Here is a 6,244-nt window from a genome sequence, read left to right as displayed (position 1 = left end):
ATGAACAAAACGAAAGAAAAAAAACAGACGGACTGCAGGTGGGCCGCAGCTGTTAAGCCAGCGCCGCCATCTTGGAACTAAGACATAGGTTGGAGGTGAGAGTGGAATCCGAGGGGTAACTTTTTCACACGGAGGGTGGTTGGTGCATGAAACGAGCTGCCAGAGGAGGTAGTTGAGGCTGGACTATCGCAACGTTTGGACAGGTATATGGACAGGAAAGGTTCAGAGGGCTGCGGGGTAAATGGGGCTAGTTTATGTGGGTCAGGATGGAGAGTTGGGCTGAAGGGCCTGTTTCCGTGCTGTGTGACGTTATAATTCCACTTACCCAGTGCTGTTCCTGTGTTTAACTTCACCAGCATCATTGAAGCCTTTCCCACACGGGATGGAGTGAAGGTCTTAGTGGATTCTGCTGAAGCCCCTCTGGGTGAACAACCACAGGTGTTGAGAGGTGAGGCAGGGTGGTGGGGACCTGGGCAATGTTAATTTAACATTTTATTCCAGAGGATTACAATACATAAAACAGGGATGTCATGCTGAGGCTCTAGAAGGTGCTGGTCAGGCTGCATTTGGAGTATTCTGAGCAATTGTACATAGAAACATAGATAATAGGTGCAGGAGTAGGCCATTCAGCCCTTCGAGCCAGCACCACCATTCAATGTGATCACGGCTAATCATCTAATATCAGTAGGTAGACAAAAGTGCTGGAGAAACTCAGCGGGCGAGGTAGCATCTATGGTGTGAAGGAAATAGGCAACGTTTCGGGCCAAAACCCTTCTTCAGACTGATGTAGGGTGGGAGGGGGTAAGGGCGGGAAGAAGAAAGGAAGAGGAGGAGCCGGAGCCAGAGGGCTGAGGGGGAGCTGAGGGGAGGAGACAGTGAGGGCTACTGGAAATTGGAGGTCAATGTTAATGCCGCTGGGGTGTAAACTGCCCATGCGAAATATGAGGTGCTGCTCCTCCAATTTCCAGTGGGACTCACTCTGGCCATGAGGAGGCTTAGGACAGAAAGGTCGGATTCGGAATGGGAGGGGGAGTTGAAGTGCTGAGCCACCGGGAGATCAGGTTGGTTATTGCCGACCGAGCGGAGGTGTTCGGCGAATCGATCGCCAAGCCTACGCTTGGTCTCACCAATGTAGAGCAGCTGATATCTAGAGCAGCGGATGTAATAGATGAGGTTTGAGGAGGTGCAGGTGAACCTCTGTCACACCTGGAACGACTGCTTGCGTCCTTGAATGGAGTCAAGGGGGCAGGTAAAGCGACAAGTGCAGCATTTCTTGCGGTTGCAAGGGAAAGTGCCCGGAGAGGGGGTGGTTCGGGTGGGAAGGGAAGAATTGACAAGGGAGTTATGGAGGGAGCGGTCTTTGCGGAAAGCAGACAGGGGAGGAGATGGGAAGATGTCGCGAGTGCTGGAGTAACTCAGCGGGTCAGGCAGCATCTGTGGAGAACATGGATAGGTGACGTTTCACAGAGTGCTGGAGTAACTCAGTAGGTGCAGCAGCATCTATGGAGCTAAGGAAATAGGCAACGTTTCGGGTCGAAACCCTTCCGGGTTTCGGCCCGAAACGTTGCCTATTTCCAGAAGGGTTTCGGCCCGAAACGTTGCCTATTTCCTTCGCTCCATAGATGCTGCTGCACCATAACTCAGCGGGTCAGGCAGCATCTGTGGAGAACATGGATAGGTGACGTTTCACAGAGTGCTGGAGTAACACAGTGGGTCAGGCAGCATCTGTGGAGAACATGGATAGGTGACGTTTCACAGAGTGCTGGAGTAACTCAGCGGGTCAGGCAGCATCTGTTGAGAACATGGATAGGTGACGTTTCACAGAGTGCTGGAGTAACTCAGCGGGTCAGGCAGCATCTGTGGAGAACATGGATAGGTGACGTTTCACAAAGTGCTGGAGTAACTCAGCGGGTCAGGCAGCATCTGTGGAGAACATGGATAGGTGACGTTTCACAAAGTGCTGGAGTAACTCAGCGGGTCAGGCAGCATCTCTGCAAGAAATGGAATGCGTTACATTTTGGGTCGGGACCCTTCTTCAGACAGTCAAGGGAGAGGGAGTCTAGAGATATGGAAGGGTAAGGTGTGAAAATGACAGAGGAGTGCACCAGTAAATGGGGGATTGGTCGCGGGCCACCATAAATTATACATTAATTACACGTGAAATTGTAAAAGAAAGACGACTGTCCAAAAATAAGACATTAATCTGAAAACACAAGTAGCAAAGAGGAATGCAGGTACAATTGAGTCAGCATGATGTTCATTGATATTAAATAATACAGAATGTTCTAAATGTCGCTAATAAAGATCTTTACTCTTAAAAATCACCTGGGAGAAATATATTTGTCACTGTGAGTCGAAACCTCTCAAGCCCCTCTCTTTTCCCCACCACAATTGTTTTATAAGGAGTGTTTCCATATCATGAACTTTCTAAAGAAGGCAATGACTATGTTATAGCAGAACTACCTGCATACACACCAACATTAAGACTTAACCAATGTATTTCTTGTACAATTAGATCACATAAGAACATTGAAGAATAGAAACAATTAAAAATCTGAAATTGAAATGGATTCTTAGCATATTTCTATTTTAACAAAATAGTAACTCAGCAGATCATGTGGCATGAGCACCTGCCCGTAAGGCAGGGATAGGCACATTTTGGGCCCCATATCTGTCTAGAGAGAGTCTAGAAGTCACAGGCTCGGAAAAGAAGGATGTACCTTTAAAAAGGAGATGAGGAGGAAATTCTTTAGAGGATGGTGAATCTGTGGAATTCTTTGCCACACAAGTCAGTGAATACATGTAAGGCAGAGAGAGATAGATTGTTGATTAGTACGGGTGTCAGGGGTTATGGGGAGAAGGCAGGAGAATGGGGTTAGGAGGGAGAGATAGATCAGCCATGATTGAATGGCAGAGTAGACTTGATGGGCCGAATGGCCTAATTCCGCTACTATGAGCATCCTATTGTCTTAAATGAACATCTTATCTTCAAGGGTCTGTGAACATTCAGAATTATTTTCCGTTAGGAGAGGGTGGCGACACTGGTCAAGGTTGAGGTCAATAGGGTGGAACTCATTGCCACAGACGGCTGTGGAGGCCAAGTCAGTGGATATATTTAAGGCAGAGATAGGCACATTCTTGATTAGAACAGGTGTCAAGGGTAATGGGGAGAAGGCAGGAGAATGGGATTAGGAGGCAGAGATCGGTCATGATTGAATGGTGGAGTAGACTCGATGGGCCGAATGACCTAATTCTACTATAACCTGAGAACTTGTGAACCAAAACATCATCAAATGTCCCAGGTGTGGATCTGCTATCATTTATTACAATCTCTCAACTCTTAACTCTTTATTTACCGTTATTCCCTTTATCCTGTATCTATACACTGTGGACGGCCTGGTTGTAATCATGTATAGTCTTCCCACTGACTGGATAGCACGCAACAAAAGCTTTTCATTCTACCACCGTACACGTGACAATAATAAACTAAACTCAACCTATCTATGTTCTCCAGTTAGACATAAAATGCTGGAGTAACTCAGCGGGTCAGGCAGCAACTCTGGATTGAAGGATTGGGTGATGTCTTGGGTCGAGACCCTTCTTCAGACAGAGTCAGGGGAAATGGGAATGAGATATATAGCTGGGGGGCAATGTTAGCTGTGAGGAGGATGCTAGGAGGCTGCAAGGTGACGTATAGGCTGGGTGAGTGGGCAAATGCATGGCAGATGCAGTACAATGTGGATAAATGTGAGGTTATCCACTTTGGTGGCAAAAACAGGAAAGTAGACTATTATCTGAATGGTGGCCGATTAGGAAAAGGGGAGATGCAACGAGACCTGGGTGTCATGATACACCAGTAATTGAAAGTAGGCATGCAGGTGCAGCAGGCAGTGAAGAAAGTGAATGGTATGTTAGCATTCATAGCAAAAGGATTTGAGTATAGGAGCAGGGAGGTTCTACTGCAGTTGTACAGGGTCTTGGTGAGACCACACCTGGAGTATTGCGTACAGTTTTGGTCTCCTAATCTGAGGAAGGACATTATTGCCATAGAGGGAGTACAGAGAAGGTTCACCAGACTGATTCCTGGGATGGCAGGACTTTCATATGAAGAAAGACTGGATAGACTCGGCTTGTACTCGCTAGAATTTAGAAGGTTGAGGGGGAATCTTATAGGAAATTACAAAATTCTTAAGGGGTTGGACAGGCTAGATGCAGGAAGATTATTCCCGATGTTGGGGAAGTCCAGAACAAGGGGTCACAGTTTAAGGATAAGGGGGATGTCTTTTAGGACCGAGATGAGATAAACATTTTTCACACAGAGAGTGGTGAATATGTGGAATTCTCTGCTACAGAAGGTAGTTGAGGCCAGTTCATTGGCTATATTTAAGAGGGAGTTAGATGTGGCCCTTGTAGCTAAAGGGATCAGGGGGTATGGAGAGAAGGCAGGTACAGGATACTGAGTTGGATGATCAGCCATGATCATATTGAATGGCGGTGCAGGCTCGAAGGGCCGAATGGCCTACTCCTGCACCTATTGTCTATGTTTCTATGTAGAGAGAGATATAGAACAAATGAATGAAAGATATGCAAAAAAGTAACGATTTTAAAGGAAATATCCCATTGTTAGCTTTTTGTTAGGTGTTAACGAGAAGCTGGTGCGACTTGGGTGGTGGAGGGACAGAGAGGGAGGGGAACGGGGTTACGTCAAGTTAGAGAGATCATGATCATACCACTGGGTTGAAAGCTACCCAAGCGAAATATAAGATTCCATCGTGGGTTTAAACTAGCATGTGCCTTCCTTCACACATGTTGTCCAGTTCACTGTTCACTCGCTGTTCTTTCACTTCACGCTGACCTGCGACCTCTGTGCAGAGGATGAAAGTATCTGTTGTACGAAACGGCCATCTGCCTGTCTTCCAGATATCGTGACCATTCAAAGGAACGGAATGGGAATCACTCTGCAAGCCCCGTCCATCAATATTGAAAGGCTGTACTTCAATGGAGACCAAGTTCAGGTACCTCATCGAGCATGGAACATCGAACGCAGAACAGGAGACCCCAGGAGCACGATGTCCGTGCCCGACATGACGCCTAGTGGAAATAATCCCCTTTGTCTACACGTGATCCATATCCTGCCATTCCCTGCATATCTAAACGCTTCTTACTGTAAACACCACTATCGTATCTGCCTCCACCACCACCCCCCGACAGAGCTTTCCAGACACCCACCTCCCCTGTATGAAACACCTGCCCTGCTCATCTCCATTAAGCTTTGCCCCTCTCTCCTTAAAGCTCTGCCATCTAGTCTCTGACATTTCCACCCTGGGATAAAGGTTCTGACTGTCTCTGCCACTCATTATTTTATAGACTTCTATCAGGTCTCCGCTCAACCTACGATGTTTCAGAAAGACCTATCTGAGTTTGTCAAACCTTGCTTTATATTTAATACCCATCAATCCAAGCTGCAACCCTTGTCTAACAATCCCGTCTAACCAAAGTATTATAGTCTGGAGAAGGGTCCCAACCTGAAACGTTGTCCATCCTTGTTCTCCACAGATGGTGCCTGCTACACTGAGGTACTCCAGCACTTAGTGTTTTGTTTTTTTGTACACCATCATCTGCAGTTCCTAGTGTTTATAAGCTTGTATAAATGTATTTATAACGTTTCAGAAATTTATTTTAAAAACATTATAGACAGACGGAATTGCAGATGGAGGCTTACAAAAGTAGACACAATGTATTGGAGTAACTCATATAATTCTTAGACTCAATGCCTTGACCAATGAAGGCTCAATGCTTCGATCTCTGGTCCCAGACTAGAGGAGGTTGGCCGATGATACTCTGTCTAATCACTGATCACTAACAGATTTAAACTTTCAGCGTTAACTTTGTGGTCGTACTGTTCTGATGTATCTGCCTTTGTGTGAAGATTGTCGTGGACCAGATGATGAGCAAGACGTGTGGAATCTGTGGCCTTAACAACGATGAGAAGAAAATGATGATGCCCAGCCGGGAGGTCGCCGAGGACCAGGATCGTCTCTTTGAGTCCTGGTTGTGTTCGGGAACGTCGTGCAAGGACGGTAAGAGGCTCCGCCTGGTTGTGTCATCGTCCCCCCACTCCCGGCCGCTGCTCGGCTCCCTGACAAACCACACTCTGTTTGTCTTTCAGATTGCAAAGTAAGGCAGGACTTTGTGGAACTAGGAACTGTGGTGGAGTTTGAAGGACAGGCATCCAGATGCTATT

The 6,244-nt window shown here is 46.8% G+C and overlaps 1 long non-coding RNA gene across 1 annotated transcript; it reads left to right on the top strand.

Moving 5' to 3' along the window:
• The first annotated feature begins 353 nt into the window (after positions 1-353).
• Positions 354-6,030, top strand: LOC116978068. The gene is made up of 3 exons (XR_004413369.1): positions 354-448; positions 4,921-5,015; positions 5,930-6,030. It is a non-coding gene; the product is annotated as an uncharacterized LOC116978068 (long non-coding RNA).
• Positions 6,031-6,244: the final 214 nt, after the last annotated feature.

This window comes from Amblyraja radiata, chromosome 10, assembly GCF_010909765.2.
Source record: "Amblyraja radiata isolate CabotCenter1 chromosome 10, sAmbRad1.1.pri, whole genome shotgun sequence".
Taxonomy (NCBI): domain Eukaryota; kingdom Metazoa; phylum Chordata; class Chondrichthyes; order Rajiformes; family Rajidae; genus Amblyraja; species Amblyraja radiata.
This window is presented reverse-complemented; position numbering and strand designations above follow the sequence as displayed.